Consider the following 12,515-nt stretch of genomic DNA (forward strand, 5'->3'; position numbering starts at 1 on the left):
ACAGCCTGAAGGTCATTTAATACAATATTTTTAATAACTGTGTGTATTAAACAAAGTTTGTGTACATTGAGCCATCAAAAAACAAAAGTTTCACTATCTCACTCTCGCTCAAAAAAGTCCGTATTTCGGAATATTCCGTATTTCGGATATTTGGATATGGGATACTCAACCTGTAATACCCTTCCCCTTGGTTGCACTTTGACCTGTACCTTCACAACTGTCTGTTCTTCCTTGTGTTTCAGATTCACTCCAACGGTCAACTGGATTCTCAATTAACCCTATTGGTAAGTATTTATGGCAAATAAGACACAACCACTTCTCTCACTTATAACTTTGCAATTATATTGTAATAAATCTTTATCTCAGCTTATCTCTTTATAGCATAGAATATCCTATATACTCTATACCATACATTTCCAAATGCATGCATTACAAAAAAAATACTCTTTGAAATAACACCTATAGGTGTTTGAGTGACCCGGGTACTCTTAGGGTGATAGTGCACTATAGGGCCCATAAACCTATGAAAACATCAGCATTTAGTACAGACTATGTAACATCATTACTAAACCATAACCTTCAATTCTCCCTTTAGCTAGTGAAAGGCCTCTTGGCTCAGTCTGGAAAATTATTGCAAGTTACTGTCCTATATAATGTTATAAATGTTTCTCTGTGGTCTGCTGAGTAGAAGGTACTTCTTAACTTATATGTATCAAACACTAACAATCGGCTTTTTCCCTTCACAGTAGATGTGTATTTGTAGCAATACAATTTTATAGGGTACTCCTTGGGACGTTAGTATATCTGATCCCTGGCGGCTGTACCTCCTTAACCAACTGTATTCCTGTGTATTTCCTAACACAAGGGTCCTCTATGTTCCTGCAGAGTTTAAGTGTTTAAGCTGTCCCTTAGGCGATATCCGGGTTAGAAGCAATATATGAAATATAATCACAGTCTTGGTGTACTTGAAGTAGTTTGGCTCATAACAGTAGAGTCTTTTATATGCTGACTACCAGTCTCTTCACCTTGTACTTATGGAACAGGTGAATTGTTCAGCAACTATTTATAAAATGCAGATTAATTTGGACTATCCCTTTACTATTGACTCTGCTTTTATTTGCTGTCTTTATATAACTGCTGCGCTTAATGTCTTGGTCTCCGCTCTTACTGTTTCCTGAGCAGAACGACACCCTTTGTATACATAGCAGTTCCTATCCTTCAAAAATTAATCCTCAGGGCTGCTTAATGTTCCGATTCACCTGCACCAGTGCTAATTTGATGATGTGCAACACTGGTAACTGACACTGCTAGAAATATTTATGCAGCGCTACTATAGTCCTTGGGCACAGTTCCACAGGTACATATACATAGCCCTCTAGCACTTTCCAGCTTTCTTAATTTCTTACGATGGAGCAGGAACCGATACTGTACAATCCACACTGGACTAATGATGCAATAAAATTTGATTCCTCTGTACTATAGTTGACTCTTCTATATCTGTTGTCTAGCGCTAGTATAATCAGTCCCACTCCTGTCATAGACTAGAGCGATAGTACTGCTGGTGTACAGTGTACAATGAATATCTGCTTAAATACACTTACACCTCCGCCCATTGATGCTGCAGTAAGGGGCTCTCCCTACTCCTCCTCTCTCATTTGCATAGGCCGCTTCTTCACTGCTTATAGGCGCCTCACTCTGTGGCTCGGCCTGGGGTTAGGGTGTGTGTGGCTGTTGCTAGGCTGCTACTGGCGTCTATGTTGTTATAGCACCGGCCAACTCCGCTTCCCCTCTCGCTGCTTCTGCCGCTCAGAGGACTCTAAGAGGGCTCTCCACCGGGTCACACCACCTTCCCCTGCCTGCCTGGAAGACTCTGTGAGGGCAGCGTGCAGCGGCACAATACCTCAGTGTGATCTCCTCCTCTCCTCCCGATGCCTGGAAGGATAGCTGGCAGGTACCGTGCAGACTCCGGGCTCCCGACCACGTCTTGTCTGGGCTGCGCAGTTGTGCAAGTAGAAATATTTTCTTAGTGGTACTGAGTGTCGAAAAATGGGCGAGGCCATGTGTGGTGATGGGGCGTAGCCACATGCTGCTAGTGGGAGTGGCTACATGACACTAGCGGCGTGGCCATACGACAGCCCCCCCTTTTTTTTTATCTGGAGGCAAGGCTAAAAATATATAGTAATGCCTCCAGTATATTAGAAATATATAGTGATACCTCCAGTATATTAGAAATATATAGTGATACCTCCAGTATAATAGAAATATATAGTGATACCTCCAGTATAATAGAAATATATAGTAATGCCCCCAATTTAATAACAATATATAGTAATTCCTCCATTATAACAGGAAAATACAGCCACTGTCGCACTCCCAGTAACCCTGACAAAGTGGGAGGAGCCATCATGCTGCCAAGCACCATGGTCTTGTTGCTTTGTGGCACATTATAATTGTGGGAATGGCAAAGTGTGTGGTAGTGGGTACTGCGTACCCGCTGCCGAATTCTTAAGGGTACTCCGTACCCGAGCGTACCCGCATACTTGCACCACTGGGGCTGCGTCACACTCTCACCGCGCTCCCCTTGTAAAGTTCTGCCGGTTCTCCCTAGCGGCTGTCACTTGTCTCCTCTCACCGCTCTCGGGGCTGGCTGTGTTCAGCAGTTCCCAGCTGCATCCAGTCTCCTACATCACCAGCACCAACTGACTTTTGTGCACCTGCTCTCCTCCTCGTGCGGTCTCTGCCATTTGACCGTTATAGCAGCGTGAGGGTCAGTTTCTGGAACAATCTCTCCAGATGTCCCATAAGTAGTATCAGCCCTGTACACCATGTAATCATTACCAGCCACATACATAGTTAAATATATATATATAATGGAAAATACATGAATTCATTTATATACACCATTACATAGTATAATTCAATGGGTCATAATAACTTGTCATACCTCTAAATAAACTCCCATGGTCTTCCTATGTTAGGGCGCTACATCAATACTTTGTAATATAACCTCGGTTGGCAATTACAGAGGTCAAACGTTTCCTGTAGTCCTTGACCAGGTATGTACACACTGTAGCAGGTATTTTGTCCCACTCTTCCATGCAGATCTTCTCTAGATCTATCATGTTTTGGGCTGTCGCTGGTCAACACGGACTTTCAACTCCCTCCACAGATTTTCTATTGGGTTGGGGTCTGGAGACTGGCTAGGCCAATCCAGGACCTTGAAATGCTTCTTACGGAGCCACTCCTTAGTTGCCCGGGCGGTGTGTTTTGGGTCATTGTCATGCTGGAAGACCAGCCACGTTCCATCTTCAATGCTCTTACTGAGAGAAGGAGGTTTAAGGCCAAAATCTCACGATACATGGCCCCATTCATCCTCTCCTTAATACGGATCAGTCGTCCTGTCCCCTTTGCAGATAAGCAGCCCCAAAGCATGATGTTTCCACCCCCGTGCTTCACAGTGGGTATGGTGTTCTTGGGATGCCATTCATCAATCTTCTCCCTTCAAACAAGACGAGTGGAGTTTATACCAAAAAGTTTGATTTTGCTCTTATCTGACCAAATTACATTCTCCGCATCCTCCTCTGGATCATCCAGATGGTCTCTGGAAAACTTTAGATGGACCTGGACATGTGCTGGCTTAAGCAGGGGGACCTTTCGACGTTTCGGGCACTACAGGATTTAAATTCATGACTACGTAGTGTGTTCCTAATGGTAACCTTAGCGACTGTGGTCCCAGCTCTCTTGAGGTCATTGACCAGGTCCCCGTGTAGTTCTGGGCTGATTCCTCACCGTTCTCAAGATTATTGATACCCCACGAGGTGAGATCTTGCATGGAGCCCCAGGTCAAGGGAGCTTGTCAGTGATTTTGTATTTCTTCCATTTTTAATAACTGCGCCAACAGTTGATCTCTTCTCACCAAGCTGCTTGCCTATTGTCGAGTTGCTCATCCCAGCCTTGTGCAGCTCTATAATTTTGTCCCTGGTGGCCTTAGACAGCTCTCTGGTCTTGGCCATCGTGGATAGGTAGCAGTCGGACTGTTTGAGTGTGTGGACAGGTGTCTTTTATACAGATAACCAGTTCAAACAGGTGCCATTAATACAGGTAATGAGTGGAGGATAGAAGAGTGTCTTATAGAAAAAGTAACAGGTCTGTGAGAGCCAGAAATCTTGCTGCTTGGTAGGTGTCCAAATATCTATTTTCCACAAGAACATACAAGTAAATTGTTTAAAAATCATACAATGTGATTTCCTGTTTTTTTTTCCAGATTCTGTCTCTCACAGTTGAAGTGTACCTATGATGGAAATTACAGACATCTCTCATCTCTCAAGTGGGTCAATTTGCACAATCGGTGGCTGTCCAAATACTTTTTTGCCCCACTGTAAGTATCTCCAGAGTGATTGAACAGTTACCACTGTTTGTTTGCAGACCTGGGAGAAACAAGGTTAGCCGGAATAATAGTAACTCCACTGCCTGTGTCAACCAAGGCCCAGATATCACAGTCTTCGATCTGTACCATCAGACGAAAGAGGGTGGTTTCATCAGGGGGAAATTTTTTGCAGCCGTCATGCCAAATATAGGTTGTGCTGTTTAAAGATTTACACTCACCAAACCACTGTGCAGCGAGTAGCATCCACAATGCATCTCACTGCTGCTGTGGGTGGATCCGTTTAGGGTTTGCCGTGCATACCGTCTAAAAATGTTGTCCCTGTTTAGGTGCCGAATGTGACAGGAATCACATAGACGGAGTAAAATCCGACACACTTTATTTCCAACTCAGGCAGGATACAGCTTCACATGCAGGTTTTGCAGGTCATGTTTTACACGCATTTTATTGTAACAGCAGTATAACATTCCAAGTTCTGATAGTCACAAACAGTGCATATTCCTAATGGCTCCTAACTTATCCTCAGACTCACCCAAACTATCACCTGGCCACTTACTGGTATAAGTAGCAATGACCTACTGAACACAACACATTTTTAAAGACAGCAGACAAGGTGAAGTAATTAGCCCAGCTGTGGCTTACCACAGACTCAGCTAATACACGGACTGGATTCCTTCAGACCTGTTACTGCTGTTCAAATCCTTCAAAAGCCTGCCATTCCACATTAACCTCAGGTGAAATCATGCTGTCCCTGCCACAGTATCTTGTGGTGTGCCTGTGCCATATTTACTCTTTGTTTGTTATAAGTGATTATCATCATAATCAGCAGCACCAAAAGCCTTTGCTACCGTAGGTGTAAAAGATACATCTTAAAAATGTGTAGTTAAGCTTATATCAGGGGAGATTTAAGAGAGGAGTGCTCTGTGCAGGCCCACTCCTCTCTGTGCCACAGTAGTCTCTGGCAGGTGCAGGTTTCCAGGAGCATTGTGCTCATGCCATGTTCCTAGTGACTTCTCTATTGTGCATGTGTAAATCTCTGGTAAAATGGCAATTTTCCCAGAAAGTTCTACTGCTGCTGCAGCACCACCTATGTGGGACTCTGGAGAGGTGAATATAATTATACAGGTACAAGGTGTGTAGTGTGGGCTCCCTAGACCCAGGGTCCCACACACCCTGCACTTGTTATAGATGCGCTGTTGCTTACATCTAACATTGCATAGCCTGCAGTACATCCTCTCTAATTTTTACCTTCATGAGTATGCCCCAATACAGCTATTACACGATTTTTCATAGACCGTACTGGCATACTTTTAGTTCCAGTGCTTGTGTAGTGCTTTCCAGTGCATGTTACTGATTTCCAGTGCATCATACAGTGCTTTCCAGTGCATGTGTGAGAGGTTGCGGGTGCAGTGCCTGCTGCCGTGCAGGTGTAGTCTTGCTGCTTACCTCGCGTCATACTCTCACCTTCAGGTCATGGAAACCTTGACGGACATGGAATCTTTACTGGAACCCGAATGCGGTGATCCCCTTCCAGAAGCAGATGATAGTCAAACTGGGAAGGAAAGGAAATCAATGGAGTATCAACTCTCTTTCCAAAGGAAAGGAGGATACGCCAGGGGTGGCGGTAACCTTCACCGGTTAGGTGAAAATCATCATCGGCATGAAGCCTCAGCCACCCAACTCTCACCTATGCAGCACTCATGTGCTGAAGTGTAGCTGGACCTTGCACGGCCGAGCAAGGTCCACTGAACCGGCGCTCAGTGAACAGATGGGCAAAGGGACAGGCAGACACAGATGATGCTCACCGTTGCCAATCTTGTTCTCGGATCTTCTCCACTTACAAGTCCCTGCAAGGAGGCGGAAAGAAACAACAGCCGTGCAGGGCCAAAAAACTAACCTAGTGTGCGTCCGCTACACTAGCTTCATTAACAGAGCCCTCAAACTAGCTCAGGTGTATGTGGTGCAACGGGTGTGTTATGGAAAGTAGATAGTAACTAGGTTGACAGTGTCTAGGTCGACCACTATTAGTCGACAGTAACTAGGTCGACAGGGTTTTTAGGTCAACATGGTCTAGGTCGACAGGTCAAAAGGTCGACATGAGTTTTTTATGGGGGTTTTGGTGTCGTTTTCTTCATAGAGTGACCGGGATCCCCAATTAGTGCACCATGTCCCCTCACATGGCTCGCTTCACTCGCCATGCTTTGGGCAAGGTGCCTCGCTCCGCTAACGCTGCGCTTGGCACAGGTTTCCGTTCCCAATTGTAGTCCACGTGGATCGTTAAGTATGAAAAGGTTAAAAAAAAGAAAAAATCGTGAAAAACTCATGTTGACCTTTTGACCAGTCGACCTAGAAAATGTCGACCTAGAGACCCTAGCGACCTACAAACCCTGTTGACCTAGTTACTGTTGACCAATAGTGGTCGACCTAGATAGTGTCAACCTAGTTACTATCTACTTAGAGACCGGATTCCGATGCAACACAAACTCTATGCACAAACTATAAACAAACTCTGCCCTGCACGGAAAACGGCACACATCACAATATCACAGTACAAGCATCAACAACGTCCTGTCCCTTTAAATTCCTAACTCCTAGAGCTGTTGTAATTACGTGTGTGGAGCTGGACCGCTCCTCCACACAGGACAAGAACACTTTAAATTACTTACAGTGATCCAGGCCTAGCACCCAGATCACTCTTATTATGCTGATCAGGCCTATGGGCTTGCCTACTTGGAGGTTAGTTTGGAGTGGCCTGGGCCTAGCGCCCAGTACCACCCTTATTCACTGGGCACACTCTATTTATACTGGGCCTAGTGCCCCCTAGTTATGCACAGGCTAGAGGCCTGACTTTATCCCATGGGCCTAGTGCCCGCCTAACAGGGGCTGGTTGGGTGACCTGGGCCTAATGCCCGGAGTCACCTTATTTTCTAATGGGACACACTTTGACTAGGGCCCAATGCCCTCTACTGTGGGCACAGGCCTAATGCCTGAAAATGCTCCACGGGCCTAGTGCCCGATCCCCGGTGGTCTTGGCAAGAAGGTGTAGGTCTTTAGAAGGGCCTACCTCACGGTGAAGAAGGGTGTAGTCGGGAACTTCACAGCTGTTTCTTCCCACCACTGCAGCACTTCTCAGTCCTGGATGCGCTCTTCTGCTGCTGGTCCGTCCGGGTCAGCGCCGCCGCCTCTTCTTCGCGCCCAGCCGTCACTGGACATCTTCCTGGACCACGGCATCTTCTGGCCTCTTCCGCAGCCTCTGGAGATCTTCGCTGCTCTTCTGCACGGCTGTCTCCCTTCTCTCGGTCCCGGCTGCATCTGATGTCACTCGCCGGAGGCGGGGCCTATGACGCGGCGAGCGCTGAGTGACTTGCCGCGGCCACTTCCTATTGGCCATCGCTCCTTGATCCCAGTCTGCCTCAGTGTCTCACTGCACTCCCGGTGCTGGGAGCGGACATGCTGTCCCAGCACCGGGGCATATCTCCACACATGCATAGTGCTTTCCAGTGCATGTGGCTTTCCAGTGCATGTGAAGTGCTTTCCAGTGAGATGTGTGTAGTGCTTTCCAGTGCATGTGTGAAGTGCCTTCCCGTGCATGTGTGTAGTGCTTTCCAGTGCATGTGTAGTGCTTTTTAGTGCATGTGCAGTGTTCTCAATTGCATGTGTAGTGCTTTCCAGGGCATATGTAGTGCTTTTGCAGGGCATCTGTACAGCTTTTTAGTGCATGCTTAGTGCTAAAACACAAACAATATGCTCCACGAACAGTTGTGCACTAAACTCTGCATCGGGATTCGGGCCAATAGGCAGAAAAATATTCATAGCTTCATAAAAATACATGCAGTGAGCGACAGTAGTCTAGCCGTCTGACAGGACACAATCTGTTCCAATTCTGAGCAATTCTGAGAGCAGGATCTTTAATCTGGCAATAAACACACAATATTTTTTCTACTGTAAGGTTGCTGTCCCACTGTTATCAACTTCAGATCCTATCATTAATACATTAATGTAGGCAATTAAACTTATGGTAATTAGGCAAAGATATTTTTCCAGTGGACGCCTAATAATGATTCTGATGACTGAACAAAGTACATTATTTAACTGTTGAATTATTTTATTGCTATCTGAAAGTACAGTCCAATGTAGCATTATAAATAAGTCATTCAATAATTGTTTCCTTTATCATAAAACTTAATTTGATTTTTATTTGAACGTCGTTCATAGATATGAAAGAATGATGATAAAATATTAAATATTAACAACTTAAAAAAGCAAAACTACATACAAATAACAATGCAAGAACAAGTGTTCCACTTATGCCTACTTTGTAATATTGTCTTAATCATACAGTAGTACAAATGTATTTACTTTGCCATTGATTTACAGTAGCAGTAACTTGCAAATTGTGCTTTTCATATTTACCTTCTAAAGCTGTTTTGATAAGTTCCATGGATTTGCCACCAAGTCAGTGTCAGCGGGTTCGGTATGAGGTACCAGTAGTCGGGATGACAGTAGTCACATGACCGACAGCAGCATCCCGACACTGAATATCATAACATCGGAGGGGGTAAGTAATTTTACCCTCCCTTACCTTAACCCCCCACCCTCCCCCCACCACGGGGTGGGGGCTAGCTAACCACCTCCCCTAGTGCCTAACCCTAACTGGGATTCTGACATTGGTCACATGACTGCCTGGGTGCTGAACACATACCGTGTCAACACCATACTCACCAATGTTACTTATTCTCATTATCATTAAGATAGGTGCAAATTAGAGATGTGCACAGACTAGAGATGTGTGGCTGGCACTTTTCTTGTTTTGTGTTTTGGTTTTGGTTCTAATTCCACTTTTGTGTTTTGGTTTTGGATCTGGATGATTTTTGAAAAATAACATAAAAACAGCTAAAATCACATAATTTGGGGGTAATTTTGATCCTACGGTATTATTAACCTCAATAACATTAATTTCCACTCATTTCCAGTCTATTCTGAACACCTCACAATATTGTTTTTAGAACTAAAAGTTGCACCGAGGTGCCTGTATGACTAAGCCAAGCAACACAAACAATTCCCACTGGAATTATTATACTGCAATTATACAGCAATATCACTGGAATTATACGGCAATATCACTGGAATTATACGGCAGTACCACTGCACATATACGGAAGTGTTAGAAAGGATGGCACTTTAAAAAAATAGTCCCCAAACAGCACATGATGCAAAGAAGAAAAAGAGGTGCAAGATGGAATTATCCTTGTGCCCCTCCCACCCACCCTTATGTTGTATAAACAGGACATGCACATTTTAACAAACCAATCATTTCAGCGACAGGGTCTGCCACATGACTGTGACTGAAATGACTGGTTTGTTTGGGCCCCCACCAAAAAAGAAGCAATCAATCTCTCCTTGCACAAACTGGCTCTACATCCTCCAATTCCTCACCCCTTTCACTGTGTACATCCTCCTCCTCACAGAGTATTAATTCATTCCCACTGGAATCTACCATCACAGGTCCCTGTGAACTTTCCTGAGACAATTGCTAGTCAAGGACTTCCGGGAGGAATTTATAATTAATTTTAATGAACATCATCTTCTCCATATTTTGTGGAAGTAACCTCCTACGCCGATCGCTGACAAGGTTACCGGCTGCACTAAACACTCTTTCGGAGTACACACTGGAGGGGGGGCAACTTAGGTAAAATAAAACCAGTTTGTGCAAGGGCATCCAAATTGCCTAATTTTCCTGCCAGTATACATACTGTCTGACATGTCTACTTGGATGCTGTCACTCATATAATCCTCCACCATTCTTTCAATGGTGACAGAATCATATGCAGTGACAGTAGACATGTCAGTAATCGTTGGCAGGTCCTTCAGTCTGGACCAGATGTCAGCTTTCGCTCCTGACTGCCCTGCATCACCGCCAGTGGGTGGGCTAGGAAATCTTATCCTTTTCCTTGTAGCCCCAGTGGTGGGAGAAATTGAAGGAGGAGCTGTTGACGGGTCACGTTCCACTTGAGTTGACAATTTACTCACCAGCAGGTCTTTGCACCTCTGCAGACTTGTATCTACCGGAAAGAGAGATACAACGTAGGCTTTAAACCTAGGATTGAGCACGGTGGCCAAAATGTAGTGCTCTGATTTCAACAGATTGAACAGCCTTGAATCCTGGCAAAGCAAATGAAGGGCTCCATCCATAAGTCCCACATGCTTAGCGGAATCACTCTGTCTTTGCTCCTCCTTTAATTTCTGCAGCTGCTTCTGCAAAAGCCTGATGAGGGGAATGACCTGACTCAAGCTGGCACTGTCTGAACTGACTTCAGTGTGGCAAGTTCAAAGGGTTGGAGAACCTTGCACAACACGGAAATCATTCTTCACTGCGCTTGAGTCAGGTGCATTCCCCCTCCTTTGCCTATATCATAGGCAGATGTATAGGCTTTATTGGCCTTTTGCTGCTCCTCCATCCTCTGAAGCATATAAAGTGTTGAATTCTACCTCGTTACCACCTTTTGCTTCAGTTGATGGCAGGGCAGGTTCACGAGTGTTTGCTGGTGCTCCGGTCTTTGGCATGCAGTGGCAGAATGTCGAAAGGCCACCGACAGCATCTCCTGCATGCCCCTGTCATTTAAAAAAAAATTCTGCACCACCAAATGAATTGTATGTGCAAAACATGGGACCTGCTGGAATTTGCCCAGATGTAATGCATGCACAATATTGGTGGCGTTGTCCGATATCACAAATCCCCAGGAGAGTCTAAGTGAGGAAAGCCAATGCGCGATGATGTCCCTCAGTTTCCGTAAGAGGTTGTCAGCAGTGTGCCTCTTACGGAAAGCGGTGATACACAGCATAGCCTACCTAGAAACGAGTTTGGATTTGCGAGAGGCTGCTACTGGTGCCGCTGCTGCTGCTGTTGTTGCTGCGCTAGGCAATACATCTACCCAATGGGCTGTCACAGTCATATCGTCCTTAGTCTGCCCTGTTCCACTTATCCACATGTCCGTGGTTAAGTGGACACTGGATACAACCGCATTTTTTAGGACACTGGTGACACTTTTCCTGATGTCTGTGTACATTCTCGGTATCGCTTTCCTGGTGAAGTGCAACCTAGATGGGATTTGGTACCGGGGACACAATACCTCCATTAATTGTCTTAATCCCACTGCACTAATGGCAGATACCGGATGCACGTCTAACACCAACAGAGATGTCAAGGCCTCAGTTATCCGCTTTTCAATATGATGACTGCTGTCATATTTCATCTTCCTCACAAAGGAGTGTTGGACAGTCAATTGCTTAGTTGAAGTAGTACAAGTGGTCTTCCGACTTCCCCTCTGGGATGACGATCGACTCCCAACAGCAACAAAAGCAGTGGCAGCAGCAGCAGTAGGTGTACCACTCAAGGATCCTCCTGAGTCTTGCCAGGGACATTGCAAGGAGTCTTGCCAGGGACATGGCCTGCAGGACTACTGACGTTTATGGTTTAGGAGGAAGTTGATGTTCAGGGAGTTGGTGATGTGGCTTGCAGGAGCTTGGGTACAAGTGGAAGAAGATATTTAGGTGCCAGTGGACTGCTTACACTCTTACCCAAAGTTTCACAACTTGACACTGACATCTGATAAATGCGCTGCAGGTGACGTATAAGGGAGGATGTTCCTAGGTGGTTAACAACCTTACCCCTACTTATTACAGATTGACAGAGGCAACACATGGCTTAACACCTGTTGTCCGGATTTGTGGAGAAATAATTCCACACGAAGAGGTGGCATTTTTGGTATTTTGCCCAGGCATCACAATGGGCTTTTTAATCACACGGACAACAGGTGTCTCCCCCGGTGCCTGTTTTAAACAAACTACATCACCATCAGAATCCTCATCGTCAACTTCCTCCTCAGCGCCAGCAACACCCATATCCTCATACTGGTGTACTTCAACAGTGACATCTTCAATTTGAATATCAGAAACTGGACTGTGGGTGCTCCTTTTAGCACTTGCAGGGAGCATGCAAATGGTGGAAGGAGCCACCTCTTCCCGTCCAGTGTTGGGAAGGTCAGGCATCGCAACCGCTGATACACTTGGACTCTCCTTGGGGATTTGTGATACCATCCTAGACGCACAGTTCTTTTCTGTGCTTTTTCCA

At 45.4% G+C, this 12,515-nt stretch overlaps 1 long non-coding RNA gene across 1 annotated transcript; it reads left to right on the forward strand.

The window, feature by feature from the left end:
• Positions 1–240: 240 nt before the first annotated feature.
• On the forward strand, positions 241–4,378 carry LOC134929380 (uncharacterized). Its single transcript, XR_010178522.1, has 2 exons — positions 241–284; positions 4,265–4,378. It is a non-coding gene; the product is annotated as an uncharacterized LOC134929380 (long non-coding RNA).
• The last annotated feature ends 8,137 nt before the right edge of the window (positions 4,379–12,515 follow it).

The sequence above is a fragment of the Pseudophryne corroboree genome, chromosome 5 (assembly GCF_028390025.1).
Source record: "Pseudophryne corroboree isolate aPseCor3 chromosome 5, aPseCor3.hap2, whole genome shotgun sequence".
NCBI lineage: Eukaryota > Metazoa > Chordata > Amphibia > Anura > Myobatrachidae > Pseudophryne > Pseudophryne corroboree.